This window comes from Scyliorhinus canicula, chromosome 21 (genome assembly GCF_902713615.1).
Source record: "Scyliorhinus canicula chromosome 21, sScyCan1.1, whole genome shotgun sequence".
NCBI lineage: Eukaryota > Metazoa > Chordata > Chondrichthyes > Carcharhiniformes > Scyliorhinidae > Scyliorhinus > Scyliorhinus canicula.
Window position 1 is genome coordinate 61127703 of NC_052166.1, and position 16294 is coordinate 61143996.

Below are 16294 nucleotides of genomic sequence, written 5' to 3' on the forward strand. Positions count from 1 at the left end.
AGCTATACTTGCAGAGAGCCAGCACGGACTCAGCGGGCTGAATGGCCTCCTTTTGTATGTTATTTAATTTTAAGATTACTTATATATGTCTTCGCATCTTTCCTGAAACGCGCGAAACCCACAATTAGACACAATACTCCAGTTGAGGCTGAAGCAGTGTTTTATAAAGTTCCTTGCTATTGTACTCTTTTAAGCCTCTATTTATATAGCACGGAATGCTTTATCCACCCCTGAACCGACCTGCCCCCCCCCCCCCCCCCCATTTGAGCTCATTAATTCTCGGTCCCTTGGCTTTTTGCACAGCCTTTTAGAATTGAGAGCAAATCAACTTAACATGAGAAAGACAAGCTGCAAAATAGCAACAGCAAAAACCGTCCTCCCCAACCTCAAACAGTTCAGTGTAACACCACTCGGCTTTCCACTTCCTCTGTGCTGGCGCAATCTCTCTCCAATTTGCAAAGATCAGCAGTGCCACAACCCTGTATTTGCAATGGTCACACTGGTAAATATTTATTTTGAAACGAATTCTATCTGTCGACCCGCGGGGTGGAAGGATCGCAAACACCCAAGAAGCAATATTTGGTCAATTTCATTTCGCACAATCGGATCGATTTCACGCTGCAGGGGACGCTACATTGAGTGGCAGTGCGCGTGCACGCGCGGCCGGGTACGAGCAGGGGCGCGCGGCGGCGGCGGCGGCTCGGGAGGAACCCGGAGCGACCAAAACAACCAACCCCAGCGACAAGATAAAAGATACAACAGCCAGATGGATACAGTAACAATGTGGCCGGCGGCTGCTCAGCCCCAGCATCGATACAGCGTAACCCGCCCGAGAGAGTGACACTGAGCCGCTCCCGACCCGGTAAACCCGCAGCCTGACTCCCACCGACACAGCCCAGTCCTCACCCAGCCGGCAGGTTAGTGTGCTCCATGCGCGGGAGACTGGTACTGTATTCACAGGGCATCGTTATTCCCCTAGATCAGATATATACTGCTGTTCTAGATCAGAAAGTGGGTTGGGGGGCAGGGTTCCAGACTGTTCCAGACCAAGATAGTGTTTACTGCTCCAGACCCAGATAGGGTTAGTGTTTACTGCTCCAGATCCAGATAGGGTTAGTGTTTACTGCTCCAAGTACAGACCAGGGTTAGTGTTAACTATTCCAGAACAGGATTAGTGTTAACTATTCCAGACCAGGGATAGTGTATACTGCTCCAGACCCAGACAAGGTTAGTGTTTACTGCTCCAGACCCAGACAGGGTTAGTGTTTACTGCTCCAGACCCAGACAGGGTTAGTGTTTACTGCTCCAAGTACAGACCAGGGTTAGTGTTAACTATTCCAGACCAGGATTAGTGTTAACTATTCCAGACCAGGGATAGTGTTTACTGCTCCAGACCCAGACAGGGTTAGTGTTTACTGCTCCAGATCCAGGCAGGGTTAGTGTTTACTGCTCCAAATACAGACCAGGGTTAGTGTTAACTATTCCAGACCAGGATTAGTGTTAACTATTCCAAACCAGGGATAGTGTTAACTATTCCAGACCAGGGATAGTGTTTACTGCTCCAGACCCAGACAGGGTTAGTGTTTACTGCTCCAGACCCAGACAGGGTTAGTGTTTACTGCTCCAGATCCAGACAGGGTTAGTGTTTACTGCTCCAGATCCAGACAGGGTTAGTGTTTACTGCTCCAGATCCAGACAGGGTTAGTGTTTACTGCTTGAGAACCAGACTAGGGTTAGTGTTTACTGTTCCAGATCCAGACCAGGGTTAGTGTTTACTGTTCCAGATCCAGACCAGGGTTAGTGTTTACTGTTCCAGATCCAGACAAGGGTTAGTGTTTACTGTTCCAGATCCAGACCCGGGTTAGTGTTTACTGTTCCAGACCGGGGTTAGTGTTTACTGTTCCAGACCGGGGTTAGTGTTTACTGTTCCATATCCAGACCAGGGTTAGTGTTTACTGTTCCAGACCAGGGTTAGTGTTTACTGTTCCAGATCCAGACCAGAGTTAGTGTTAACTATTCCAGACCAGGGATAGTGTTTACTGCTCCAGATCCAGACTAGGGTTAGTGTTTACTGCTCCAGATCCAGACCAGGGTTAGTGTTTACTGTTCCAGATCCAGACAAGGGTTAGTGTTTACTGTTCCAGATCCAGACCAAAGTTAGTGTTTACTGTTCCAGACCGGGGTTAGTGTTTACTGTTCCAGACCGGGGTTAGTGTTTACTGTTCCATATCCAGACCAGGGTTAGTGTTTACTGTTCCAGACCAGGGTTAGTGTTTACTGTTCCAGATCCAGACCAGAGTTAGTGTTAACTATTCCAGACCAGGGATAGTGTTTACTGCTCCAGATCCAGACTAGGGTTAGTGTTTACTGCTCCAGATCCAGACCAGGGTTAGTGTTTACTGTTCTAGATCCAGACCAGGGTTAGTGTTTACTGCTCCAGATCCTGACCCGGATTAGTGTTTCCTGTTCCAGATCCAGACCAGGGTTAGTGTTTACTCTTCCAGATCCAGACAAGGGTTAGTGTTTACTGTTCCAGACCAGGGTTAGTGTTTACTGTTCCATATCCAGACCAGGGTTAGTGTTTACTGTTCCAGACCAGGGTTAGTGTTTACTGTTCCAGATACAGGCCGGGGTTAGTGTTTACTGTTCCAGACCAGGGTTAGTGTTTACTGTTCCAGATCCAGACCGGGGTTAGCGTTTACTGTTCCAGACCATGGTTAGTGTTTACTGTTCCATATCCAGACCAGGGTTAGTGTTTACTGTTCCAGATCCAGACCAGGGTTAGTGTTTACTGTTCCAGACCAGGGTTAGTGTTTACTGTTCCAGATCCAGACCGGGGTTAGTGTTTACTGTTCCAGAACCAGATCGGGGTTAGTGTTTACTGTTCCAGAACCAAACCAGGGTTAATGTTTACTGTTCCAGATCCAGAGCAGGGTTAATGTTTACTGTTCCAGATCCAGACCAGGGTTAGTGTTTACTGTTTCAGACCCAGACCAGGGTTAGTGTTTACTGTTCCATATCCAGACCAGGGTTAGTGTTTACTGTTCCAGATCCAGACCAAAGTTAGTGTTTACTGTTCCAGACCCAGACCAGGGTTAGTGTTTACTGTTCCATATCCAGACCAGGGTTAATATTTAATGTTCCACCCCGGACCAGGATTAGTGTTTACTGTTCCATCCTGGCGAAGGTTAATGTTTACTGTTCCAGACCGAGCCAGGGTTAGCATTTACTGTTCTAGGTGGATGAGGGGGAATGTTTACTGTTCTAGGTGGATGAGTGGGAGTGTTTACTGTTCTAGGTGGATGAGGGGGAGTGTTTACTGTTCTAGGTAGATGAGGGGGAGTGTTTACTGTTCTAGGTGGATGAGGGGGAGTGTTTACTGTTCTAGGTGGATGAGGGGGAATGTTTACTGTTCTAGGTGGATGAGGGGGAGTGTTTACTGTTCTAGGTGGATGAGGGGGAGTGTTTACTGTTCTAGGTGGATGAGGGGGAGTGTTTACTGTTCTAGGTGGATGAGGGGGAGTGTTTACTGTTCTAGGTGGATGAGGGGGAGTGTTTACTGTTCCAGGTGGATGAGGGGGAGTGTTTACTGTTCCAGGTGGATGAGGGGGAGTGTTTACTGTTCCAGGTGGATGAGGGGGAGTGTTTACAGTTCGAGATGGAGGAGGGGGAGTGTTTACAGTTCGAGATGGAGGAGGGGGAGTATTTACTGGTCTAGATAGGGAGGGGAGTGTTTACTGTTCTAGATGGCGAAGGTGAGGGAAGTGTCGACTGTCCTTAAGGGGGAGGGGAAAATCTACTGTTCTGGATTGGGGGGGGGGGAGAGGAGTGTTTACCATTCTAGATGGAGAGGGGAGTGTTTACTGTCCTAGGGGACTGTTTACTGTCCTAGATGGGGAGGAGGGGGGGGGGGTGTTTACTGTCCTAGATGGGGGGGGGGGGGGGGGGGGAGAGAGAGTGTTTACTGTCCTAGATGGGGGGGGGGGAGGGGGAGAGAGTGTTTACTGTCCTAGATGGGGAGGGGGGCAGGTGTTTACTGTTCTCGAAGGCAGGAGGGGAGCGTTTGCTGTTCTAGACGGGAAAGGGGGTGCGCTTGCTGTTCTCGAGGAGGAGGGGGAGCGTTTACTGTTCTAGATGGGGAGGGGGGAATGTTTGCTGTTCTAAATGGGGAGCGAGGGGAGTGTTTACTGTTCTAGATGGGACAGGGGAAGCGAATGTTTAATGTCCCAGATGGGAAGGGGGGTGGGGGGAGGGAGAGTGTTTACTGTCCTAGATGGGAAGGGGGTGGAGTGTTTACTGTGCCACATCACATGGGGAGGGGGTATGCGAGTGATTACTGTTCTCGAATCGGGGACGGGGATGGGTGTGTTTACCGTTCTAGACGGGAAAGGGGAGCGCTTACTGTTCTAGAGGAGGAGGGGCCGTGTTTACTGTTCAAGATGGGGAGAGGGGTGGGGAGTGTTTACTGTCCTTGATGGGGAGGGGGAGGGGGGGAGAGTTTACTGCTCTAGATGAGGAGGGTGAGGTGAGTGTTTGCCGTCCTAGATTGGCATGTGTGGAAGGGAGTGTTTCCTGTCCTAGATGAGGAGGGTTGAGGGGAGTGTTTCCTGTCCCAGTTATGGAGGGGGGGAAGGGTGTTTATTGTTGTCCAAAGGGGGATGGGAATGTTTACTATTCTAGATGGGGTGGGGGGAGGGGAGTATTTAGTGTCCTAGACGGGGAGGGGGAGTTTACTGTCCTTGCTGGGGAGTGGGGAGGGGTTTGTTTGGTGTCCTGGATGGGGAGGGGATTGTTTAGTGTCCTATATGGGGAGTAAGAGGGGAGTGTTTACTGTTCTGGAGGGTGTTATGGGAGAAGCGTTTTCAGAACCCCGAAATGTATCATGGCGTTCAACCAACCTCCCCCTTTAATGTATTGTTGCTTTTGAAGCACACGGCATGTTCTCCAGGTGTGGTATTACAATTATGGACACATGGGTTTTTAAAAACAAAACAATGTTTATTCCATGAACTCAACTTAACCTTTTAAATAAACATTGGATCACTTAACACCCCTTACTTCAAAGATAACCCCGAAAATAATACATCACTAAATAATCCTTCACTTTTTCCTTTAAACATCCAAGAGACTTAACACCTTTAAACAGAACCACATCAGGTTAAAGACATTACTATTATGAGTTTAAATCACCCAAATGATTCAGAGATAGTCTTTCATGGCAGAGACCACAGCAGATCCATCTCACTGCAAACACACACACACTCAAGCTCCTAACCTCAAAACTGAAACCAAAAACAGAAGTGAGCTCAGCTCAGCTCCCCTCACCCTCTGACATCACTTCAGTAATATGAGCTGCTCTATTTCTTAACGGCACATTGCTTAAACACCCATTTCTTAAAGGTACTCTCACAGGACAAGGGGGGAGCGCTTACTATCCTAGAAGGGGGAGTGACCTTTTACTGTTCTAGAGGGTGAGGTGGGAGCCTGCACTGTTCTAGAAGGGGAAATGGGAGCATTTGCTGTTCTCGAGGGGTGGGTGGGAGCGTTTACTGTTCTAGAGTGCTGGGGAATGTTTGCTGTTCTCAAGGGGGAGCATTTATTGTTCTAGAGGGTGAGGTGGGAGCCTGCACTGTTCTAGAAGGGGAAATGGGAGCATTTGCTGTTCTCGAGGGGTGGGTGGGAGCGTTTACTGTTCTAGAGTGCTGGGGAACGTTTGCTGTTCTCAAGGGGGAGCATTTATTGTTCTAGAGGGTGAGGGAAGCATTTGTTAATGTTGATGGGGAGGGGGCATTTTCTGTTATAGCTGGGGAGGGAGGAGCGGGGCATTTACTATTCTAGAGGGGTAAGGGAGCGTTTACTGTTCTTGATGGGGGAGGGCAGAGCAGCTACGGGTCTAGGTGGGAGAAGGGGGATGCAAAGGTTCAACAGGGGATAATATTGATAGAGTTGTATGTTTTCTCATTTGTTTATATTCCCAGTTTTTTCCACCCCACCTCCAAAGACATGTAGACTCAATGCCCGATTTTGCGATGAGAGGTGACGAGAGGGTAAGTGTTCCTGCAGAGTATTTCCTGCACATTTGTGAACCTTGAATCAAATTATTTCTCCCGTCCCAATACCAAGATCCCGTTTTGCACTCACCATATGCACAAAGATACAGGGGATAATGGAGTTTCTGCGGCACATCAGTTGAAATGCTGATGCAAATGAAGATTATTTCTATTGATGGCTTTCGAAATGCTAAGTGACATTACATTGAACATTACCTATACTTAACCTTGTTCAAAAGCTTAGGCACTCAATCTGGAAATCAGTTACAAGTCTAGCTCCGAAAGGTCACAAAGATGGTTGCTAAATGGGGATAGCTAATCTGCTGTGCTCCTCTGAGGCTGCAGTAATGTATTTTGACCAGAGCAAACGACGCCGCACTCTGCTATTCAACTGCGGAATGCTTCGTGTGAAACCCACGATGTGGGGGAGGAGAGTGGAATGAAGTAAAAATATTTATTTTTACAGCAAGGGCATTGTGAACACGAATGCAAAATGGTTTTCTTGGGTAAGCTGCAAGGTGGGGGGGGGGGGGGGGGGGGAAGAGAGACAGAGAGAAAATAAGCACTATCCTCCCTGCTCCAGGTCCGGCCTGAGCTCCTACTAAGAATGACTGAGTATCGAAGGTTGCTCTAAGGTGGATACCAGCCAGGGATCGTAACTGGGGCGGGCCAAAAGAACATGGTGTAGGACTGCGGTGACTGATCTGGATGAGATGGGGCTTACATGGGGTGAGGCATCACAACAAAGTGCCTGATGGAGGAACATTTGTTGCAGCTTTGTGCCCGGCCCGGGACAAGGAGGATAGCTAACTAACGTGATAGTTATGGTCAGTGCGTCCAGTACAGAGGAGGTTGGAGAGAAGAACAACATTTCTTTTCATGCTCACCAAATATGGAAACTAGGAATAGTGACGGTCGTGGGAGAAGCACTCAATGGCCACTACCAGCATTTTTATTGAAAATGGAGGCCTGTTAAATGAGAAGGAAAGGAGGCTGTGTACAGTCTCCTGGCCAGAAGCGGCAGCAGTGAGCAGGTCACGTGCCCTGTTATGTACACTTGACACCAAGTGCCCTCTATGTACGTACTTTTGACAAATCACAGAGGAGAGCTTCGTCCATTTTCTAGCTGCTGGCAAGGAGACTGTGACGATAACTCATTTCCTTACAAGAAAGAGACGCCAGACACACAAATGGGCAATGTACCTACTGACCAGGATCTCGCATCTGAATCTGTTGGAGAGAGCTGCGCAGGAGAGTCCAGGGCAAGACAAAGCAGTGCTAGTTTTAGCTCTGTACAGAGCACCAGGGCCTCTGGTTCACAGCAGCCCACGACGAATCTTCACTTTGGAACAAAGCAGTATAAAGATGAGTTCTTGAGGTATAGTTAGAACATAGAACTGCACAGCACAGTACAGGCCCTTCGGCCCACGATATTGTGCCGAACTAGTCTGAAACTAAGATCAAATCAACCTACTCCCAATCATTCTAGTGCACTCCATATGCCCATCCAATAACCGCTTGAAAGTTCCTAAAGTGTCCGACTGATGAGTTGCCAATATAATCTCTACATGGAGATAGTAGAACCGATTAATATCTTGATTCTGCTGGGAAAGTATACTCTCAACAAATTGCAAACACTATACTGTGTAATGTGGTTGCCTTTCATCGTGCCAGTAAGACCACCAGGTCAAATAACACTTTCATTTTAAATTGCAGTTCTATTTAATTTAATCAGGAGACTGTTATAGAATAATGTACTTATATTATCCTCTTGCTGAATGAAACAGTAAATAACATCTGAAGAGTATTTTCCATTTGGCCCTTTTGGGAAAAAAAAAGTTGGCAAGCTTATTTAATTTACACAGTCGATGCCTAGTTCAGAAACTGGGGGTGGGTTGTGGGGGAGGGTGGGAGGAGATTAGTTGGCATGGCTACCAATCAATCGATTTCTTCATGATCTAACAGGACAAATACCCACAGAAAACAATTAAATTACTTTCCATTTCCTCACTTTGCACCCCTGTACCTTGTTAAATTAGCCTGTAAATCTGGCAAATATTCGATTGCACTAAATTTAAAAAAAAAAATAACTCTTTTAAACTTAGTTGACTGCTTTATGTTCATTAAAAAATAATTTATTGCTTTTGTTGTATTGGATCTGGAGTCTCAGAAATTGTTCCAATGCATTCAGGAAGCAAAGCCAATGTGCAGGGAAGTACTGGCAAATTAAAGGAGAAATTTCAGATTCTGAAAGAGAAGTGGTGGGTGAAAAATCTATTTTGAGTTTCAGACCCCAGAATCAGTTTTAAAAAATAAATTTAGAGTACCCAATTATTTTTTTCCAATTAAGGGGCAATTTAGCATGTTCAATCCACCTACCTTGCACATCTTTGGGTTGTGGGGGCGAAACCCACGCAAGCACGGGGAGAATGTGCAAACTCCACACGGACAGTGACCCAGAGCCGGGATTGAACCTGGGACCTCGGTGCCGTGAGACTGCAGTGCTACCACTGCGCCACCGTGCTGCCCCTAGAATCAGTTATTAACTTATAGCTGACTCCAAATGAAAAGACTGACAGTACATTTAAAAACATGCCTAAAACTCATGAGGCTGTCGGCATTCTGCAGTACCATCTCCAAGGCGTATCCAGTGCTGAGTAAAATGAGCATTTTGTTGCTATTGCCCTTCATGCCGACCTACATGTGAGGTTGGATTTTCCATTCACACAAAGATAAAGGCGGCAGAAGGGAACTGGCTGGTTTGCAACTGAAATGCGCATTGCCCTATCCTCCTGTGAACCAGATTGGAGTGAGAGGGTGAAGGCCAAGCAGGCTCCCCTTTTGCATTAAAGGGAAGTGAATGTGGCGTGGGTCACAAAGGTTGGCCGGCGTGGGCCCGAAGATTGGCTGGTTGGCAAAAGTAGATCCCGGAGGCTCTACACAAATCTCATCCCTGTTAATAAAACCTAAGCTGCTTGGTGAAGTTGAAACCAAGACACCGTGGGTTTGCTTGCTGAGAGAGTTTATGGACTTTGTTCAGTCTCTCTCTCTCTCTCTCACAAAATACTACTTTAATAAAACAGCAAGTCAATAAATGAACCCACTGATAAAAAATTAGGGGAGGGTGAATGTCCTAGATGAGGCACTGTAACAAAAATCAAAATGTCAAAGGAAAGTTGGCGTGGCCAAAATATCATTTCCTGGGTGTATAGGTGCCCGTTTGGGGGGGGGGGGGGGGGGGGGGCTATTTATCCTCCTTCGGTTTTTTAAATAAACCGAAAGAATCAATAAAATACACTTAGCGAGGTGGTGGGTGTCAGCCGCTGGTGAAGCACTATCACAAAAATCAAAATGTCAAGAAAAAAACTTACAAAATCAGAAATAAAATGTAATTGCTGGCGTTGATGATGCAACCCAGCCAACAAATGATCAATTTAAAGAGGGGTGACTGTAACTAAAACAAAGTTGAAGCACACTTAAAGAATTAAACATAAATATCGTTCCCGGGGGTAGTGATGCATCCCCCCCCCCCCCAACAGATCCTACATTCCTTACCAGCGTTACAAAGCCAATGCGCGGAGCGTGGACAGGACAAAGCCTTAATCCATCTCCTTTCAAATCCAATTCCAAATCATGGCCCCCACAAAGGAGGCATACTAGATTCAAGCTGACTAGGACAGGCGTTACACCTGACCTAGGACTTGATTCTACACTTGATCTCTGCTCAGAAAATGAAAGACATTGAGGAAGCACAATGGAGTACATGCCCCTGTCAACATCAATGGGAACGAAGTAGAAAGGGTCGAGAGCTTCAAGTTTTTAGGTGTACAGATCACCAACAGCCTGTCCTGGTCTCCCCCATGCCGACACTATAGTTAAGAAAGCTTACCAACAACTCTACTTTCTCAGAAGACTAAGGAAATTTGGCATGTCAGCTACAGCCCTCACCAACTTCTACAGATGCACCATAGATAGCATTCTTTCTGGTTGTGTCACAGCTTGGCATGGAGCCTGCTCTGCCCAAGACCGCAGGAAACTACAAAAGGTCGTGAAGGTAATCCAGTCAATCACGCAAACCAGCCTCCCATCCATTGACTCTGTCTACAATTCCCGCTGCCTCGGAAAGGCAGCCAGCATAATTAAGGACCCCATGCACCCCGGACAAACTCTCTTCCACCTTCTTCCGTCAGGAAAAAAATACCAAAGTTTGAGGTCACGTACCAACCGACTCAAGAACAGCTTCTTCCCTACTGACGTCAGACTTTTGAATGGACCTACCTCGTATTAAGTTGATCTTTTCTCTACACCTTGCTATAACTGTAACATTATATTCTGCAGTCTCTCCTTCCTTCCATATGTACGGTATGCATTGTTTGTAAAGCATGCAAGAAGCAATACTTTTCACAGTATACTAATACATGCAACAATAAATCAAATCAAATCATAGTATTTAATTAAATAATGCCTTTCAACTATGTACCTTGGCTATATAATTAAAATATTATTAACAGTTCACCCGCTACATCTTGCTCCACCAATATACCTTTCTATTCCTTTCTCCGTCATGCGATTAAGTATCTTCCCTTTAAACGAGTCTATGCTATTCACCTCCCGCACTACAAGTGAGTGTTGTTATGGGAGCCGTGTTTTCAGAACCCCAAAATGTATCATGGAGTTCAACCAACCTCTCCCTTTAATGTATTGTTGCTTTTGAAGCACACGGCTAGGTCTCTAGGTGTGGTATTACAATTATGGACACGTGGGTTTTTAAACACAAAACAGTGTTTATTCCATGAATTCAACTTAACCTTTTAAAATAAACATTGGATCCCTTAACACCCCTTACTTCAAAGATAACCCCGAAAATAATACAACACTAAATAATCCCTCAAAATGTTCCTTCAAACCTCCAAAAGACTTAACACTTTAAACAGAAACACATCAGGTTAAAGACATTACTATTATGAGTTTAAATCACCCAAATGAGCCTTTCATGGCAGAGATCACAGCAGATCCAGCTCACGGCAAACACAGACACACCCAAGCTCTTTTTCTCAAAACTGAAACTAAAACTCCCAAAAAGCAGAAGTGAGCTCAGCTCAGCTCCCCCCTCTGACATCACTTCAGTAATATGAGCTGCTCCATTTCTTATATGTCTGCACATTCTCGCCGTGTCTGCGTGGGTTTCCTCCGGGTGCTCCGGTTTCCTCCCACAGTCCAAAGACGTGCAGGTTAGGTGGATTGGCCATGATAAATTGCCCTTTGACCAAAAGTGGAGCTGGGTCCACAAAAGATCAGCCATGGTCTCATTGAATGGCGGAGCAGGCTCGAGGGGCCAGATGGCCTACTCCTGCTCCTAGTTCTTATGTTCTAAAAATGGTTAAGAGGGGTTATTGCAGGGGTGGGCAAACTATGGCCCGCGGGCCGCATGCGGCCCGCCAAAGGTATTTCTGCGGCCCACCAAGTCATTAAAAAAAAATTTTTTTTTTTAAAAATTAAAAAAAAAATTTTTTTTTTTAAGGTTAATGGGGGGGGGGGGGGGGCTGTTGGGTTACTTACTGGTATAGGGTGGATACGTTGACTTGAGTAGGGTGATCATTGCTCGGCACAACGTCGAGGGCCGAAGGGCCTGTTCTGTGCTAGACTGTTCTATGTTCTATATGAGGCGCCCAGAATCATAACCGGGTGAAGTAATTATTTTACTTAATATACTATGCGGCCCTTTGTGAATTGTGAATTTCTGAATGTGGCCCTTGCACGGAAAAGTTTGCCCACCCCTGGGTTATTGGGTTAAGGGGATAGAGTGGAAGTGAGGGCTTAAGTGCGTCGGTGCAGACTCGATGGGCCGAATGGCCTCCTTCTGCATTGTATGTTCTATGTTCTTTGACCTCGGACATGATGGAGATGTTAATAAGCAGGTGACTGGGTACGGGACAGAAGATGATTAAATGTGGAGAGAGCAGAGAAACGAGGGAAGATGGAAGATATGTGCATTGTTACAACAGATTATCTGAAGTGGGGGGGGGGGGGGGGGGTGGTGGAGAGAGAAGGATGAAAACTCTAACTCAGTGGAGGAGGTTCCATGGCCCAGATATGTGGCAGAGAATAGATGCGCGAGTTTGGGTTTTATTGCTGATTTGAGTTAGCCACCCTTCAACAGTGTTTTTAAAATTCACCAGGACTTGGATTATGCAATACAGCCCTGGGAGTTGTAACCCGATTCACCTTGTACACCCATACCAGTGAATTGCCTCACTCTACGACAAAACATTTGCCTGTATGTTTTTTGATGTCTCGCATACACCCGAGGAAGGAGCCGTGCTCCGAAAGCTAGTGTTTGAAACAAACCTGTTGGACTTTAACCTGGTGTTGTAAGACTTCTTACTGTGCTCACCCCAGTCCAACGCCGGCATCTCCACATCATGGCTACCATGCGCTCAACCTAGCTTTGTTGTACAGCATGGCATCGTATTGTCTTGCCTCTCAAGTTCAGCGTCAAAAGGATGATGCAGCTGCAACGTATTTATTCTTTGAATATCGTTGAAAAGGGAGACATGTTGCTGGGGGGCACGGTAGCACAGTGGTTAGCACTATTGCTTCACCGCCAGGGACCCGGGTTTGATTCCCGGCTTGGATCACTGTCTGTGCGTTGTCTGCACGTTCTCCCCGTGGGTTTCCTCCGGGTGCTCCGGTTTCCTCCCACAATTCCTGAAAGATATGCTTGTTAGGTGAATTGGACATTCTGAATTCTCCCTCTGTGTACCCGAACAGGCGATGGAATGTGGCGACTAGGGGCTTTTCACAGTAACTGCATCGCAGTGTTAATATGAGCCTACTTGTGACAATAAAGATTATTATTATAAAGAAGCTTCTGCAACATGCCTCTCATTTTAGTGACATTCATGGTCTGTTCCACCAACAACTCTGTTTGTTTATTTATTTTTTTATTTCTGATGTACCTGGAAGAAGCTATCAAGGCTGAAAACAAGTGGGAAAAAATGGAGTGTCAGAAAATAACGGTGGCGAAAAGTTTGTGGTCGTAAAAGCCTTTAAATGATGAGGGAGGACTGACTCTAGATGGGGCAGTTCCACAGACTTGGGGAAGGATGCGTTAAGCCGGGAGACTGCCGCTTGAATATTGATTGCAACGCACGGGGAATGAATGGAAAGAGAAGAATGATCTTATCAAGCCTACAATAAATGGAAATATTCCATGGGCAGTTAACCTTGAGGCTTGACATCGCATTTTGGCAATAAACTCGCACAGTACACTTATTAACCAGAAGAGAAGGCATCAATAATCTGTCGATGACCTTAAAATACTTGTTGCTTTATTTGAAAGAAGCTTTGCATTTAAATGACATTTTTCAATTAGCTCGGGTCATTTTTCACATCAGATGACAGCAGTAACTGATGTTATGTAAAGACAAATAAGTAGCTACCATTCTGTACCAGCCTTGCTCGACAAACGACAATCGGATGAAAGGCCCAATTCATCTGTTTTTGGCAATGTTGCCTGAGCTAGGAATTATCCGAAAGGGTGTTGCCCATATCCTAATCACAGCAATTCTTTGACCTTTTACTTGTTGCAATGCCTAGATTTTAAAAACTCTCATCCTTGTTTTCAAATCCCTCGTCCCCCCCCCCCCCCACTCCTCTTTGTAAACTCCTCCAGCTCTAGAACCCTCCACGATCTCTGCGCTGCCCCAATTTTGCCCTTGCAAGTTGTCATTGCTCCATCACTGGTGGCCATGCCTGCAGCTCGCCCAGTCTCTGGAATTCCCACCCCTCTGTTGTGCCTCACTACCTCCCTTACGGTGCCCCTTAAAACCAGCTTTTGGAAACTTGTTCTAACGCCTCCTTGTATGGTTCAGGCACAGTTACCGTTGTTGACCAGGACGCTGGGAACATTCTCTGCTCTCTTTCAAATAGCGCCATGGGATCTTCAGCAATGATCTGAACCACAAGATCAGACATGCGGTTCCTACGCAGGTGGCTCAGTGAGACCACGGCAGTATTAACACGCCCTGATTTGGCTGATTGGCTGCACCGTCTGATTGTGTTGGGGGAGGGGGGGGTGTCGGGTGACTATCCACATTGTGTTATTGCCTAGTGTTATGGGCCAGGGTTTGGAGAACCCCAAAGTGTATCATGGAGTTCACCTGACCCACAACTTTTAATAGATTGTGGTATGGGGAGCACATGGCCCACTCTACAGATGTGGTACAGCAGAAATGGAAAAGTATTTTTTAAAACAAAACAATGTTGATTCTATGAACTCAAGTTAAACTTTTTAAAACATACAGTGAGCATCTTAGCAACCATTAATTCAAATGCAACCCCCAAAGAATACAACACTAAGTAATCCTTTATGCTTTCCTTTTAACATCCATAAGACTTAAAACACCTTTTACCAGAAGCACATCAGGTTAAAGTCACTCCTGTTGTGATTAGTTTTAAATCACCCGGATCAATTTACAGTCTTTAGATTACAGAGAGAGAGATTCATACACCTTCTGGCTGTGACTGCAGCTAGCCAGCTCTGAAAACGAAACTAAAACACATCCTGCAGCATAAAGCCTAAAACAAAAGTAAAAAGTGGACAGGCAGCCCAGCTCCACCCACTCTTTGACATCACTGCAGTAGTAAACACTCTTCTCTTAAAGGTACTCTCAAATGACACTAGGAAGGATTAGGAAGGACATTGCTGTATGTCGAGGTTGTGCGGTATATATGGCGTCACCAAAATGCGGGCTTGGGAAATCCCCCCCCCTTCCAACCTCACTGTCTGGTCTACAGAGTGAATAAAACTATTGTATGCAGGATTAACGGGAGCAGGATGAGTGACTGGGGAAGCACCACCCTGATTGAAACCTCCACCTGGGGAGTCACGTGGTTGACATTGAGTGGACAGAAGTGTTGGAAGCTCATAATAATAATAATCTTTATTAGTGTCTCAAGTAGGCTTACATTAACACTGCGATGAAGTTACTGTGAAAACCCTCTAATCACCACATTCTGGTGCCTGTGGGGGAATTCAGAATGTCAAAATCGCCTAATAAGCGCGTCTTTCGGGACTTTGTGGGATGAAACCGAAGCACCCGGAGGAAACCCACGCAGACACGGGGAGAACGTGCAAACTCCACACAGACAGTCACCCAAGCCTGGAATCGAACCTGGGACCCTGGCGCTGTGAAGCGACAGTGCTAACCACTGTGCTACCATGCTGCCCATTGTGGTATTGTTAGACACGATCTGGAGCAGGAAGTGCGGTGGGTGGTGGGACCCACAGACATGTTCATCCGTTGCATAGCGATGCACAAAATATGTTAGTTTTGAGTCTGCTTATTTTGGGCGGGGCATTCTGCTCCCCCAGCCCCGTGTTTCTCGGCCGTGTGCCATTCGCTAGCGGTGGGGTTCTATCTTCCTGCTGACTGTCAGTGGATTTTCCCGTGTTAACACCCCCATGCTGCCACGAAACCGATTGCCGGGTGTACGCTTCCGGCGTGAAAATCGAATCGCAATGTCCGGAGAATCTCGGCCTTAATCTCGGCATTGTGCTTCTCTCACGAGCATAGTTGCTGTGTGTCCGGTCCCACTGAGGCAAGTCCAATTTAGTTATTAATTAAAATACATTGTTTATGAATCACTCGGATCCTGTGTGAACAAGGTACAGTGAAATAAAGGTGGGTCAGAAGCAATGGGGGGGAATGAGCAGAAAGACTTTAGAGGTGTTTGGGCATATGATCTGACTTCAGTGCTTCGGGCCCATTGAACCAGATTCCGCTTGGATCAATTCTCAATCATCAAATTGGTATCTACAGTGTAGAATCCTCTTGATGCCCGGGGAAGGTAGTAACATACACGCAACAGATTGATGAGCAAATGTAGTATTTACAGGATGGGAGGGCCAGAACACTTTGTACTCTCCCTGTCAGAAGCAGGGAGCTGGTAATTGCTGCATCGGGGAAGCACAGGTTGGGACTGATTCAATGTGTATCCAGGATTGAAGAACAAGGCAGTGGGTTGTATCGAAATGGTTCACCTTTTACCTGATTGGGTTATGAGCCTGGAACGGAGCAATGGTTCAGCTTTGCTGGCATTGGTGGGGACGAGCTTTCTTGGGGAGAGGGACATTTGCTTTTCCAAATAAATGGGTTCAAATCCAGGAGAGGAGAGCTCTGAAGCTCTTAAGATTTGAGTGCCGACAAGCTTTTGGGAGAGGTAAAAGCTGCTGCTTACCT

At 46.4% G+C, this 16294-nt stretch overlaps 1 protein-coding gene across 3 annotated transcripts in view; it reads left to right on the forward strand.

Moving 5' to 3' along the window:
- The first annotated feature begins 511 nt into the window (after positions 1–511).
- The window catches only part of st6galnac6 (ST6 (alpha-N-acetyl-neuraminyl-2,3-beta-galactosyl-1,3)-N-acetylgalactosaminide alpha-2,6-sialyltransferase 6), a 50439-nt gene continuing 34656 nt past the window's right edge, over positions 512–16294 (forward strand). The window contains exons 1-2 of one of the 3 annotated variants that reach the window (XM_038781588.1): positions 512–917; positions 5979–6047. The gene's annotated coding sequence lies outside the window, so the exon portion shown is untranslated. The remainder of the gene's footprint in view (positions 918–5978; positions 6048–16294) is intronic. The other 2 variants (XM_038781590.1, XM_038781589.1) reach the window with 2 other exon arrangements.